We start from the raw sequence: 16,791 nt of genomic DNA on the forward strand, positions 1-16,791 counted from the left end.
TAAAAAATATGGACTAGTTCCCAAGCTATACTCCTAATGGGGGAGTTTCTCAATGATACAGCCTCTGGCTACCGTGTTGCGTAGTACATGACTACTGGGATATATTGGTGCCCTCTGGTGGACTTAACCAGGGGTCTGACAGGATACATGGCAACGCAGTCAAATGGGACCTCTATAATGTATAATGATACAAAGGGACTATGGAAGTGATAGACTGGAGCAGTTAGCTGGCAGGTGGAACAAGACTGGCCAGTAGAGTCTCCGAAGCACCTGCTCTTGGGTTTTGTCTACACCCAGATGCTCACCCAAGACATGAAAATGAGCCAGGTCTAACACCCTATGCCTATATGGCCCTGGTACTAACAGTTGCTCTATTAGCTGCCCCCTCAGTTTAGTAACCCGGTATTACAAGTCCCCATTTAACGCAAAGTATGGAAACCTGGTGATGGCCCCCGACTTTTGAGCAACCTCATAGAGAACAGCAACATTATCAAATGACCATTTTACATCTAAATGAATCTAAAACAATTAAAACGAACTGTACATTTATCGGATATACACACAGACTTTCAAACAGTCCTTCATGTTCATTTTAGCAGCCCTAAAATTCCCCCCAGAAACCCCTGACTCATGGATCGCTGTCTCGTTGCCAGCAAGGACACACGTGGAGCTCATCGGTCTCCGACTGCGATGGGGACTCTTTATGGTCGACTTGCTCTTATCTCAGTAACTTTGCCCCTGTGCCTTTTGCTATAAGTCCTAGAATAAGCTAAAGTCCCAACCTTTTATAACTATTATAGTCCCCCTATACAAAATTATCCTCACAAGGAAAAACTTTACCCCTTAGAGTCCCTGTCAGAGGTCCCTATCCCAGCCACACAGTTCTCCTGCTTTGCATTGATCAGAAGCAATCACCTTGTCTGCAAATGGAATTTCTGGTTTGGCAAGGTCAAGGGTCGATATTGCCTTTTAGGATTGCTACTTCCAATAGGTGGCAAAAGAGGTCCTCTTCCTCCCTGAAGAGGGCATACAGGTCAAGGTAATGCAAAGTTCTTTAAGATGAAGTCTGGCATCAAGATAATGGGCTCTTCATTTATAAAGTGAATCTATCCCCAGATTTCACAATACAAATTGCACAGTTGCAGGAAATTGGCTCCCTATGATTTTGATCTTGGCTGTAGAGCATGTGTCTGACATAGTTGATATACAGTTTCAGTCTGTTGTGGTTATAAAATTAATAATAGTGATTTTTTTTTGTATTGTAATTTTCTGTTTTTCAAAAGCCATCATGTCTAACTTGTGCTATGGAGACCATATTTCATTTTCTGCAGTTCCGAATGTGGCTCTTAAATGCTTTGAAGAATGTAAATTAAAAGCGTCCATAGCCTTTAGCCTTTTCAATATCACATCATGGATAACCCCACACACATTATTCTGCTGTTAGCATAACAGTTTAATTATGTTTTCTAGTGGTCTCACTTGGAAATGAGGTTGAAATGAAACAAAATCTAAGAATCTAAACTTCTAACACTAACATTACAGATATAATTAGAGCTTTCTAAGCAACTGATTGAAAGTGTCATTAAACTCCGTGGATTATGTGTGCCTCACCGCAGAACTAATACGATTGCCACAAACGTGTAGAAAAAAAAGGTGAACAGTGAAGATTTTTAATGCTAATGCATTTTATTTACTGGCGTTGTCACAGAGTCGGTGGAGAAATTTATATTATATGGGATCTTGACAGTAGCACATCAAACACAGGTCCATGTGCTCAGCTGAATGATGGACCTATATGCACAATTTTTTGGGGGGGCCTAAATGTGGTCAGCTAAACCGTTACCTTTTCTAGAAGAGCAGAAAAATAAGTTTACACCATTTGATCAGTGAGAAAATGTGCTGTAATTTGATTAAATGTAAAAGCAAATCTGGCACTCTAGATGTACAATGCAGAAAGTGTAGCTCTATAAGAACCGCAATCCAATTTGTAAGTTTCAGTCTACCACTAAAACTTTACTCTGACAGGTTGCTAAACAGATAGACAACATAACTGTTGAACGGACATAGCGCAAAGGATCACCTCCCAGATGATGTGCCCTCAGGTTGCACTTTCCTTAGTTTGCGCTATGTCCGTTCCACTGTCTTCTTGCTTATCTGTTTAGCAGTGTGTCTGAGGAAGGTCTTAGTGTTAGACCGAAACATTACATGTTGGATTATGGTTCTAATAAAGCTACACTTTCTGCATTGTACATCTGGAGTGCCGGATTTCCTTTTGCCTTTTATATATGCAGTAATATCCTATCTGGGAACCCAACACTAGAGAGTAACATATACATAAGTTCCACACTGAAATTTGATTAGCCAGATTCTCTTGAATTTGTCATGGGAGTTCTATTTGTGTTGATTGGAATTGCTGGTAAAATACATTTATTATGTTCTGTACTCTCTGCAAACCCCAAAGCATAATAAACAGAGTGGTTAAAAAATAAAAAAATATTATACCTGCATCGTCCCTTACCTGTTCTTGTGCTGCAGCTTTCCGGTTCTCTACTGGCCTACTTCCCTCATCTGGCTTTAATCTTCACTTTCTGATTCAGTAACATTATCAGTAACTATTAAAATATCAAAAGGGAAAAAAACACCAACACACTAGGTCTACGCGTTTCGAGTACTAAGGCTCGATATGATTTTGAGCCTTAGTGCTCAAAACATATAGGACTAGTGTGTTTGTTTTTTCCCTTTTTGATATTTTAAAAGTTATTAATAATGTTTTCTATTGTGGTTGCTGGATGTCTTCCTGCATTCTACCAACTTGATTGGTGGTTTTAGCTTTTGATTGCTGTGGATGGAGATCAGTGCCTCCGATATAAATTCTGTGAGCAACAGTCGACGTTCTCTTGGCTAAATAGAGATTGACTGTGAATCCTATCAGATAGAAAGGTCAGAGCTGGCAGAGTCCATGCAAAATGAGAAACCAGACAAGAGTCAGAAATACCAAAAATTCAGCATAAATTAGATTCACATTGAATTGATTTACTCATATCTATAATACACCATTGGATTTACATTGCACGATTATCAAGAATGAGCATTCCTAAGGACTTTTTGTTCACGAAAATCATGCAGTCTAAACAGGTTGTCAAAAATGCTCGCTCGTTTGGTGGAACGATCTTTTGGTTTAACAAAAGATCATCATTTTGTACAGCGGATTTTTGACTACGCTGCCAAGCAAAATAGCAGCCTATTCGCATTTAGATCGTTCAGTGTGCATCTCATATGACTGTCAGCTATTCCTTCCAACCTTCCCATACACATGCTGCTCGGCAGACCGTGAATCAATGGGGCGATAAGGATATGCTGATGCCAGATGTATGCCCTGTGGATACAAAGATCAACCTGTTGCATTTTAAAATGCCTATTTTTTATTCTTGCAACATCCATTAGTTCGGATATCCCCATTCACATGTAATGGGGCGGCGGTCACACTGGAATCATTGAGTTCAGCCAACATTATTCTAATGTGATTGGCCCATAAAGCAGCAGCACAATTAGATACAGGTTCTTATTCTAGATGCTCTTAGTGCACAAGCCTATGTTGTCTCTACCAGTAAATAAGGCCTTGCACATAGAAGAATCCATTTTGTCATTTTATAGTTAGAGGAAAAAGAAGATTTTTAACTTCCTTTAGGTCTCTGGATTAGAATAAAGTCAGAAATGATGAAGGTAATAATATTTGACAGTAATTTTTTGCAGTAACAGAGTTAGTCTTATTACTTATCTCAGAAAGCAGAATATTGTCTATGACAATTGTTAAATTTAACAAAGCATAAAGTACTCGTAAAAACATTATTTCAATAAAAAGAGTGTCGCTCTTCCATTTCCCTTTTATTTGGTGTGATTAATACACAACATAATGAAATAAAAATTGGGACAAACATAACGGAGCAATAAGCTGTCTATAAAGTTTGTAAAACACATAAAAGCCAAAAGCAGAGAAAAACAACAACAAAATCTTTCTTATTCTCCAAATGCTTAACATTATAGCTTATTTGAGATCTGGAAAACACAATTATCGCAGCGGGAATAGTGTGCTGACATCTATAATTCCCACTGAACTGATTGATCAATTCACGGTATGAATCATACAGAGATTTTACCTTTGCAAAGTGTAGGGTAGATCGTTCAAGGTATTGATTCAGATGCCTACAAGTAAAACTATTAATTATATCCTCTAACTTATGAAATTCAGAGTTCTAAAGTGATTCCTAAGTGCGACTATTTACTGTGCAATACATTTTAAGCATCTTTTAAATCTATTATAAAAATTTATTTCCAAAGGAAGAATTTAAATTGGCTCAGAAGATAATTGTGCTTTGTAAGGTGGATAAACTCGATGCATTCACTGTTCTTCATTTCAGCACATAATGAGGAATAACATATGGCTATATTGATATGTTATACTGTATGTGATATGTTATATTTTCTGGGGTATTCACATCTTGGGCATATCCATAGGTGAAACCCACATCTATCTCAAAACCCCCCAATACTCAATTGCAGAGATGAATGAACCCAAAGTGTAAAGTTTGGGCTTTGTACCAGAGAGAGAGATTTTCCAGCTCCAAAGTTCGGGTCCCCATAAGGTACTTGGCTATTCGTCGCAGGATCTCAGACTTGGCCGAAGGTTCACCTTCCAACAAGACAATGACCCTAAGCACACAGCTAAAATAACAAAGGAGTGGCTTCAGAACAACTCTGTGACCATTCTTGACTGGCCCAGCCAGTACCCTGACCTAAACCTAATTGAGCATCTCTGGAGAGATCTAAAAATGTCTGTCCACCAACGTTCGCCATCCAACTTGATGGAACTGGAGAGGATCTGCAAGTAAGAATGGTAGAGATCCCCAAATCCAGGTGTGAAAAACTTGTTTCATCATTCCCAAGAAGACTCATTTCTGTACTAGCTCAAAAGGGTGTTTCTACTCAATACTGAGCAAAGGGTCTGACTACTTATGACCATGTGATATGTCAGTTTTTCTTTTTTGATAAATTTACAAAAATGTCTACATTTCTGTTTTTTTTCAGTCAAAATGGGGTGTAGAGTGTACATTAATGAGAAAAAATGAACTTGTTTTGAATTTACCAAATGGCTGCAATGAAACAAAGAATGAAAAATGTATAGGGGTCTGAATAATTTCCGTACCCACTGTAGATCAAAAGGACATAGCAAACAGCCCAAATACAATCTAATAGTATGAGCAGATGAGTTATCTCCATTATAACATTGGCTGTCTGGCCAGAAGAGAAAACATTAGTGATGAGTGAACGTGCTCAGATAATATGTTCAAGTCCCTGCTGTTGCATATTTTGCAGCTGTTAGACAGCTGGAACACATGCAGGGATTGCCTAACAAACAGGCAATCCCTGGCTAAAAGATACAAAACATGCAGCCACGGGGACACAAACATATTATCGAAGCAAGCTCGTGATACTCCGATAACACGCAAGCATGCTCGGATAACACAGTATCCGAGCATGTCACTCATCACTAGAACACATGTTAACTAGAGATGAGCAATTTATTCAGGTCCCTGCTTATTCAATAAGCTATGGCGCTTACCGAATAAGCTGTAGCGGGAACCTGGACGCGAGTCGTCTGATCAGCTGTTTGGCTCCACAGCTGCGTGTGCTGGTGTGCTCCAGGTACCCTGGTTCCCGCTGTAGCTTATTCAGTAAGTGCTTTAGCTTGCCGAATAAGCAGGGACCCGAATAAATTTGCTCATCTCTAATGCTAACGTACAAATATAGATACTTGGCAAAGTGAAGTTTCTTATTTGCCAATATTGTCCCCATACTTCTTAGCAGCATTTTGTTTTTATGTACCTGTAATTTATTTATTTGGTGTTTTCTAATAATCTTTTTGGCTGTAATATACTCTGTTCTTTTGGGCTGCTTTTTTCATGCCTAAGCCTTGAGTGATCTACATGATAGAGTAGCAAAATCCTGGTGACAGATTCCCTAAAAGTCCTCTACTCGAGAATGTATACGGAATAAGCAACAAGAAATGTGCTCTCCAAAGGAAGTTGTGCAAACCGCAGGCACAACACTGATGTAGGCAGAGGTAAATGTTGTCGATCACTCTTGGCTGCAGCTTCACTTGTGATTCAGAACACATCCGGTGTAACGTATCAACACAAATAAGAGCCGAATATCTGTAAAAAGAAAAAATATCAGGATTCCACACAAATACTTCCAATTTGTCAGATACGGTCCATATTATTAAAGTGCAATGCATTTCAAAATTTATCAGATTCCATCCTCAGACACATACCCAATACTTAACCCCTTCAGCCCTTAAGCCTGTTTTCACCTTCCTGACCATGTCAAATTTTACAATTCTGATCAGTGTAACTTTATGTGGTAATAACTCTGGAACACTTCAACAGATCCCACTTATTCTGAAATTATTTTCTCGGGACATATTGTACTTCATGATAGTTGTAAAGAAAATTTGGAAAATATTGTAATTTTCAACTTTTAATTTTTATGCCCTTAAATCAGAGAGTTAAGTCACACAATATAGTTAATAAATAACATTTCCCACATGTCATATTTACATCAGCACAATTCTGGAAACATAATTTTTTTTTTGTTAGGAAGTCATAAGTGTTAAAAGTTGACCAGCGGTTTCTCATTTTTCCAATAAAATCTACAAAACCATTTTTTTAGGGACAACATCATATTTGAAGTAATTTTGGAGGGTCTATATGAAAGAAAATACCCAAAAGTGACACCATTCTAAAAACGACACTCCTCAAACTCCTCAAAACCACATTCAAGAAGTTTAATAACCAGTCAAGTGCTTCACAGAAATTAATGCAATGTGGATGGAAAAAAATAACATTGAACTTTTTTAACAAATTTTGGACCCAATTTTTTTTTATTTTCACAAGGATAAAGGAGAAAATAGACCCCATAAATTGTTGGACAATTTATCCTGAGTATGCAGATACCACATATGTGGGGGAAAACCACTGTTTGCTGGCACGGCAGGGCTCTGAAGGGAAGGAGCACTGCTTGACTTTTTGACCGCAAAATTGGCTGGAATTGAGAATGGACCCCATGTCACGTTTGGAGTGCATAAACAGTGGAAGCCCCCCACAAGTGACCTCATTTTGGAAACTAGACCCCTCAAGGAACTTATCCAGCAACGGCAGGATGGCATCAAGTGACCTACAAAAGGAATGGCAAATGGCAGCTGGGGTGAAGTGCACGGCAAGAACAGTTCATAACAGGTTCCTAGAGGCAGGGCTCAAGTCATGTAAAGGTAGAAAAAAAGCCTTTCATCAATGTGAAGCAAAGGAGAGCCAGGCTGAAGCTTGCCAAAGACCATAAGGATTGGACCATAGAGGACTGGAGAAGGTAATCTTCTCTGATGAGTCTAATTTCCAGCTTTTGCCCAACACCTGGTCATCTAATGGTTAGATGGAGACCTGGAGAGGCGTACAAGCCACTTTGTCTTGCACCCACTGTGAAATTTGGTGGAGGATTGGTCATGATCTGGGGATGCTTTAGCAATGCTGGAATTGGGCAAGTTAATCTTTACGAAGGACGTATGAATCAAGCCACATACAAGGTTATCCTGGAAAAACAGTTGATTCCATCTGCTCAGGCAATGTTTCCCAACTATGAGAACTGTTTGTTTTCCAGCAGGACAATGTACCATGCCACACAGCTAGGTAAATCAATGTGTGGATGAAGGACCACCACATCACATCCATGTCATGGCCAGCCAATCTCCAGACCTGAACCAGATTGAAAACCTCTGGAATGTAATCAAGAGGAAGATGGATAGTCACAAGCCATCAAACAAAGAAGAACTGCTTACATTTTTGTACCAGAAGTGGCATAAGGTCACCCAAAGCATGAAAGCTCTGTGATTAAAAATCATGGTTATTCCACAAAATATTGATTTCTTAACTCTTCCTGAGTTAAAACAGTAGTATTGATTCTAAACGATTATGAACTTTTCTTAGCATTATTTGAAGTTTACAAGCACTGCGTTTTTTTTGTTATTTTTACCATTTCTCATTTTCTGAAAATGAATACAAAATTTAGTGCTTGAAAATTCGAAGACATGTTGTCACTCAGTAGTTTATAGAATAAGAGAGCAATTTACATTTTACTAAAAAAAATACCTATAAAGAGAAAAATCAGACAAACTGAAGATTTTGCCGTGGTCTCTTAATTTTTGCTATATATATATATATATATATATATATATATATATATTAAACATTAGCCCTTCCAGAGAAGTTGTCTGCTTGCTGGGGGTCTCAATAGCTGGACATCACTGCTGATGTATTCACATTATTGAGGTTATCTGTGATGATACAACCCCATTTTGAAATTTCACAATTGTTCCTAAGGCATTTGATAATAGCCTAAACCCATTAATGGAGAACTGAGATTGATAAGCTGCTATTTTGATGATTAAATTAGTTTTTTTGTTTACTCCAAAGTCATTCTACTTTTGAAAAGCACATGTTCTCAGATTGGCCAATAGGGCCTACCTAACTTTTTATTTTTTACAAGGAGGCATCCACTAGATATTTGATTATTAGTATTAAACAATATGGTGCCATTAGTTGAGGGAGTTTTTGAAACTGTTTTGCCATTTTACATATGGACTGAAGGTGCTATAAAAATAATAAATAGCATGTCAGTAATAGTGATGGGAGAGTATGCTCGGCACCGCTCGATCAAGTAGCAAGCGGTGCCGAATATCACGTGGTGCTTGAATTTCTGTATGTGAATTATCTGAGCCAGGCACAGAGAGAGGGAGAAAGAGAATTTCAGTGCTCGATCAACATTACTACTGACCTATTAATTCCTTGACTCCAGTGGTCTATTATTTATCTTTCCCTGCTTGACCATTGCATCCCTACTGCATCCAACAATTAGCTGGTGCAGTCATGCTATGACAAAGCTGGAAGAGAAGGAATAGAGACTGATGGGGTACCTGACTAATGGTATGAAAGAGTGGCATTTGGTTATAGGTGAGCATATGCTATTATTTGTAGCAAACTATGTAAGGTCAAGAAAAGGGTGGAAAACCCCTTTAAAGGGGATCTGTCACCCTTTTTATCCCCTATTAGCTGCCGGCATAGACATCGGGGGCTTATCTACAGCATTCTGTAATGCTGTAGATAAGCCCACGATGTAACCTGAAAGAGAAGAAAAACATGTTATATTATACTCACCGAGGTGGGCGGTCCGGTCCGATGGGTGTTGCGGTCCGGTCCGGCGCCTCCCTTCTTCATGCGATGACGTCCTCTTCTCCCGTCCTGAAATGGCTCCGGCGCAGGCGCATTGCTCTGCCCTGTTGAGGGCAGAGCAGAATTCTGCAGTGCGCAGGCACCAGACCTCTCCCGACGCATGGGCACTGCAGGACTCTGCTCTGCCCTCCACAGGGCAAAGCAGTGCGCCTGCGCCGGAGCCATTACAGGATGGGAGAAGAGTACGTCATCGCATGTAGAAGGGAGGTGCCGGACGGGACGGCGACACCCATAGGACTGGACCGCCCACCTCGGTGAGTATAATATAACGTGTTTTTCTTCTCTTTCAGGTTACATCGGAGGCTTAGCTACAGCATTACAGAATGCTGTAGATAAGCCCCCGATGTCTATGCCAGCAGCTGCAAAGCCAAAAAAAGGGTGACAGATTCCCTTTAAGTAAGCTGGTTAAAGTGCACCTGACAGCTGATCAATGATGCCCGATCCGTAGACAACATGCCGCAGCGTTTCAGAGTAAAACATGCCTGGCTGATAAATGTTGCCTGTGGATTGGGCAGCAAACATCAGCTGTCAGGTTCACTTTAAGTCCAAAATGTGTAAGGATAATCATTTTCACAGTTTGTGCACAGAATATATGAGCCACCATAGTCTGGCTGTTTGGAAACAAAGCATCTAGTAATTCAACAATTCACTAAGACAAAAACATTTCACAATAATTACATTACCATGATTAGATATATTTGTACACAACAGCAAATTTCTCTCCGTCCCTAGGTGAGCACTGTATCATGTACATTGATTAAATATTGTAGAAAATTAATGAGCTTCTGTACTCAGACAAACAAGAGACTGAACCTAATATTGAGAAAACGCTCTCCAGGTATTTTTAGTCGGTTTAAAGCTATTGTGATCTCGTGTTTGAAACAACAGATAAAAGGCATCTGTAATACCTATAATTAAAAGTGCACGTTTCTAATTCTGATTAGACTCCTCTTATTTTCTTGTTGACAATAAGGATTTTTAAAGAGAGAAAAGTAATTAGTTTTAATTAAAAAGCATGCTCATACTTTGCTATCGTGCATACACTTGTTTGGTGTTACCATATTCAAGTTTCGGCTGTTACCGATCACAACAGATTGCAGCCTATATGTACTACAGTGACATCATCATCAAGCCTAGAAGTAGAATATTGTGACATTATCACATGCAGCATTATTGGTGACACCATAGGGTACATTTCAAGACTGGCTAAACTCTGAAGGTTTTATTTTCACATTTGGCAGACACGTCAATGTCTGCAGATCAGGTGGTGTTCTAGTCCTGAAATCCTTGTCATTTGACCAAAGACCCCCAAACAGTGCTCAACTCAGCAGACAGGAGCACATCAATTACAAATTCAATGGTAAACATTGGCTTTGCTTATGCATTGCCATGTAAAACATTTTAGGGATGTGGGCCTCCATAAATTATGGGCATATACTGTAAAGCTACTTAAGTAACAAACTATAAAGAGAATGGCCGTAACAATTGCGTTTCGTTTTTGTCTTTAACTAAATCTGAGCAACACTATTAGCTACGCAGCATAGTGGAACCATTCAAACTGTGTGCACGATTCTTTAATCTGGCTACTGTGATGGTTTTATTCAGTCTCTGGCAGTACCTTTCAGTTGTTTGGAGCTATAATAAACACATTGTATCCTGTTTTCTCTAGATATATTATGTTATGATGCAGAACAAATTATTTTAAGGTATGGCTAAAGCAGAACTTTGTTATTGAATATTATAAAATTCTAATTTGTCAGCTTTTTGAAAAAATAAATTTTTCTGCAAATTGCAGGTACTCCAGTTGCACTGAGAGTGTAAAACTCCAAGGTCTCCTAGGACTATATCCAATCCCCTTTCAAGGTTTTATTACAAACAACCTTAGTAATGTCAAAGTGACCTCCACTTACATGGCTATAGGCAAGAGGATAAAAACACTGTATTTTAAAAAGTTATCAGGTTCAGTTACTCTTTTTTGCTTGTCTCTTGTGCTCCTTCATCGGATCATCTCAGTTGTTCTACAATAATCTGCAAGCATTGATGAATTCCATTTTTTCCTTGATATCTTTTTTCCACAGCCGCAATATCTTGGTGAAATCTCTCACGGTGCTCGTCGCCTGCTGTTTCGCAGGATGATGGCAGAAAGTCTAGATGCAAATTTAAGAAATGAATTTTTAAGGACATGTTACAGCCAAGATCCTTATATGTTTTGAGGAAATTTTCCACCAACTCTTCATAGTTAACTCCTCTTGAGTTTCCCAAAAAATTATTTATCGGTAATGCGAATGCTACCATGCAAACTTTTCCTTGCCCTGGAATAAACAGAGAAACTCCTCATTTTGAAGAACCACTCGAATCTGAGGTCCAATAAAGACTCTTCCTTTATCTTTGTGTCACTCAACCTTTGGAATTTGTCAATGAAATACTTGAATGCTTTTGCTTTTTTATCTATTGTCTTTACAAAGTTCTTCATTAGGCCCAACTTGATTTGCAATGGTGGTAACAAAATTTTATGTGGGTCTACAGGTGATTGATGCAGTATACAGGACATTTTTACTCCCTGGCTGAAGTGAATGTCGGACAGGCCGGTCTTTTATTGTAGTGATGTTCTCTTACACAACTATCTCACTCACACAGAGAGCAGAAGTACTTTATATATCCACCATGGAGACAACGTAAGAGGGCAACCACCTTTAAGTCACCATAGAGGGACCACAAATATTGGTGGGATCAAAACCCGTGGCATCAGTGATATTCTGGGGCTGTTTTGCTCTTTTCAGCCATGGACCTGCAATATGTAGAGGACAAGATGGCTTCTGTGAGGAATCTGAAGTTTGGACATCACGAGCCCTTCCAACAGGACAATTATCCGATTCACATTTCAAAGTCCATCAATCTTTGGTTTTGGAAGAAGTCCTGAAAGATTGTGGAGTGACTGTCACAGTCATCAACTTAAACCCCATATTTGGTGAGATTTGAAGACAGAGGTTGCAACATGCTAACCCAAGAATATTACTTGATTGAAGGCCATTACATATGAGGAATAAACTGAGATTTCTTAGGAACACTGTCAGATGCTATTGTCTGGCTAAGCATCAGGTCAAAACAATGAAAAGGTGATCTACTATTCTAAAAAATAATTTCAATTCTGAGACTAACTAGCTGCTTGTATATTTTTGAATAGTTTATTACAAACAGCAAAAAGTTTGTAAGTTTTGCTAAATTGGCAGGTTGATTAATTTTGATTGCAACTGTAGCTGTAGCCAGTGTTAACTTGTCAGACAATGGTCAGTGCCACGCCATGCCACTCTATCGCATTATTGCAGTGTGTTTTTCTAATACGTTCAATTATGTTCACTTATTAGGAATGTGGCCTTACACAACATTCATTAGACAGTTGTCAATTTATTCATCAGTTTATAAAAGAAATATCAAACAGGAAAAAAATCAACTTATTCATAAAACAATTTGAGGCTGTGAATTTTGTCATTTTTTAAAGTTTATAACTCAGGATAATGTCATGAAATAGGAAAAAACTACAAAGAATGATATTCTGTTGATTTTTCTGAAAATTTGTACCGTATTTTTCCGACCATAAGATGCACTTTTTTCCCCCAAAATTTTGGGGGAAGTGGGGGGGTGCATCTTATGGTCGCAATACACGGTACTAACCTTCTGGCTGGTGGCTGGTGGCAGCGGGCGGGGCTCTGCGGTGCGGTGGTGGCAGCGGGCTGTGCTCCGGTGCAAGGGCGGCGGGTCCGCCGGCATTTCTTCGCAGCCCGGAGGCCACCGCACTTCCCTTGCTGGCCGCCGCCATGTTGCGGTGGCCTCCGGGAGCATGGATGCCGGGAAGATGGCCGCCGGTCCGGGGACGGCGCATGCGCGGGATCAGATCTCGGGGGATGAGGTCTCATTGCCGAGATTTGAATCTCGTCCCCCAAGATCTGATCCCGCGCATGCGCCGTCCCCGGACCGGCGGCCATCTTTCCGGCATCCATGCTCCCGGAGGCCACCGCAACATGGCGGCGGCCAGCAAGGGAAGTGCGGGGGCCTCCGGGCTGCGAAGAAATGCCGGCGGAGCCGCCGCCCCTGCAGCGGAGCACAGCCCGCTGCCACCACCGCGGAGCCCACCTGCCCCAGCACAGCTGCCCCTGCTTCAGCACAGCTGCCCCAGCCCCAGCACAGCCACCCCTGCCTCAGCACAGCTGCCCCAGCCCCAGCATTGCTGCCCCTGCCCCAGCACAGCTGCCCCTGCCCCAGCACAGCTGCCCCTGCCTCAGCACAGCTGCCCCAGCCCCAGCACTGATGCCCCTGCCCCAGCACAGCTGCCCCTACCCCAGCACAGAGCCGCCACCGCACGAGCCTGGACCACTGAATGACCCCTGTGACTACTTCTCCACCTGTGCCGGATCCCTTCCCAGGTAAGCTGAATTCGGACTGTAAGACGGACCCCCATTTGACACATTATTTTTTTTTTCCATATTTTCCCACTGAAAATTGGGGTGCGTCTTATGGTCCGGTGCGTCTTATAGTCTGAAAAATACGGTAAGTGTTATTTTAGAAGTTGTCTTCATAAAGCCACATGTTTAAGTTAATAGTACTTAGTATAGTAATAGTACATTGCTCAAAAATATACTTACATTTCGTAATAATGTGTATTTTTTCCCCTTTAAATTTTTCATTTTCACCTAAATCTTTTATTCTTCTTCCAGCAATGAAAAATGATTATACTTTTGCTGCAGAAAAAATTTTTTAATCTCACACTTAATATTAGAAATTACATTATAATTTTTCCTTTCCCTTGATACTTGCTAATTTTAATGATTAACTGAAGAACAGTTACATTTTACTTTTGAGCATTACTGTCATTGTGGAATTAATGTGTGTGACACATGGGTTCTGAGACGCCCTAATGACAGGTACTTTTAAAACTATGAAAAAATACTACTCAAGCAGAAATCTGTTCAGAATACAGACTGGATCGTTATACTGGAAGTTAATGTAAAGTTGATATGTGCAAATTTCTGTAAAGTGACCTACATTCAGTATAATTATCAAAGGCAATGTATATGACTGCATTACTAAAACGAACCAAAATCTTCACTTTAGCAGCCAACTAATAATAATTCAATCACGCATCTTTGTATAGTTACAAATATTTAAATCGTAAGAACTTGGAGTATCTGTTGTTTTACTTTTTGTAAATCAATAGTCCACTTGAAAATAAGAAATTTTAAAATATATCTTATTAGAGAAATCTGCTTTTTCCTCTACCAGAAATAATTGTTTTTCAAATTTCTCAATTCATGGGTAAAAATCTGTCTTCAGTGAACAAAGATGTTTACCTTGCTGAGATACCAGATAGCAGTTGCTGCTTATGAAATTCTATGGAAAAGGGAGGGAGACTCTAGAAGCAGAGCTCCTCGCTCATCCGACCACCTCGTGTCTATATAAATTCGTATCTGTAGCAGCTGCCATCTCCAATCTGAGCAATGTAAAAATCAGACTTCACTGAATGCAGCTTTTACCCATGAATTTAGGATTTTGAAAATGAGTAATTATTTCGGGTGGAGAAAGAAGATTTTTTTGACAAGATGTATGACAAAGTTTCTTGTTTTTGTGAATGTTATTGATTTATGAAATAAAAATTTAAACAACTGGCTTCTTTTTAAACATTTTGGATCCACCAATATTCTTTGCCATTTGTATACTTTTGCATACTGGCTTGTTGTCTTGCATCATGCTGCTATGCTGTAGGCTTCCATTTCTCAAAACTACAGTTACATTCACTGTTACTTTTGCCCCCAAAATTTGAGTTTTAAAAAGGATTCTTCCCCACCATTATTGGCTCAGGCAACATTTGGTTCAGTTGCAGTACTTTATATTATTCTTGATCTTTTGGTAATGATTTGAATAACATATTTCACTACATCTTCTTGTTATATTTCTGCCCTCGCCTATTTTGGATTGCCAAACACTTCCAGAAGCAACCCTTACTGCCTGCTTTTGTGATACCGTATCTTGGTGTTTCCAGTTCACTTATAAGTTTAAGGAGCCATGCATATGTAGTGGTGTGGGCCAGACTGGGGGTTGGTCCCTCATTTACTGCACACAGACGTCACAGACACAAGATGGAGGCAGATTTCGGGTACAACAGGTCCAAGTTTATTTTAGTCGTCTGTCTGACGACTCCAGCAATACACCGCACTTCTTCCACAGCCTTCCGTTTCCAGGCCCGGGTACATACACCACACTTTTTAGCTTAGTGACGTTCCTACCAGCTCGGTCACTGTGGCCGCCTTAGGCCTGTTCACCAACAGCAATTTACTGGTCGTAGGTCGTCGTCAATTTGGTATATTTCCCCCGGGGCCTCGTCTGTTCTGCGGTTCTTCGTGTCAGGGGCACCCCCCTGACTTCCTTTCTCCTCAGTCCCCTAGTTGAGCTCTCCACACAGCACACACTTCGTCACAGACTCCTCTCCTCTTGAGCTCCTCCCGGGACTGGAACTTTCTGGAACCCTCCTGTCCTATTTATAACTTTCCCATTCCCTGTAACTCCGCCCCCATGACCAACGGCTTCTAAAGCCCTAAGCTGCTGTCAAGCCTGAACTCACGCTCTCCCCTGCCATCTTGTGGTCAACCCAAGGTACTGCACTCAATCTACACTTTTCCCAGCTGTTTCCCTTCTGTCATAACTAACATCTGTCTAAAGTGCACAAACCATCCTTTCTTCTTGCTGACAAGTCCGTCCGGTCACCTTCCCCACACATACAGGGAAGGGGAGCCATGCATATAAGGATAAGGAGCCATGCATACAAGGACAGGGATGGGGAGCCATGCATACAGGGATGAGGGGACAATGCATACCTGGCTTATACTCGAGTCAATAAGTTTTCACAGTTTTTCGTGGCAAAACTGGTGCCTCGACTTATACTCAGGTTGACTTATACATTATTATTATTATTTATTGTTATAGCGCCATTTATTCCATGGCGCTTTACATGTAAGGAGGAGTATACATAAAAACAAATACAATAATCTTAAACAATACAAGTCATAACTGGTACAGGAGGAGAGAGGACCCTGCCCGCGAGGGCTCACAATCTTCAAGGGATGGGTGATAATACAGTAGGCGAGGGTAGAGCTGGTCGTGCAGCGGTTTGGTCGATCGGTGGTTACTGCAGGTTGTAGGCTTGTCGGAAGAGGTGGGTCTTCAGGCTCTTTTTGAAGGTTTCGATGGTAGGTGAGAGTCTGATATGTTGTGGTAGAGAGTTCCAGAGTAGGGGTGATGCGCGAGAGAAATCTTGTATGCGATTGTGGGAAGAGGAGATAAGAGGGGAGTAGAGAAGGAGATCTTGTGAGGATCGGAGGTTGCGTGCGGGAAAGTACCGGGAGACGAGGTCACAGATGTATGAGTATATATGGTTTTACTTATTACTTTTGGCCAAAAGAAT

This window comes from Dendrobates tinctorius, unplaced genomic scaffold (genome assembly GCF_039654945.1).
Source record: "Dendrobates tinctorius isolate UK_male_01 unplaced genomic scaffold, ASM3965494v1 ptg000203l, whole genome shotgun sequence".
Classification (NCBI taxonomy): Eukaryota; Metazoa; Chordata; class Amphibia; order Anura; family Dendrobatidae; genus Dendrobates; species Dendrobates tinctorius.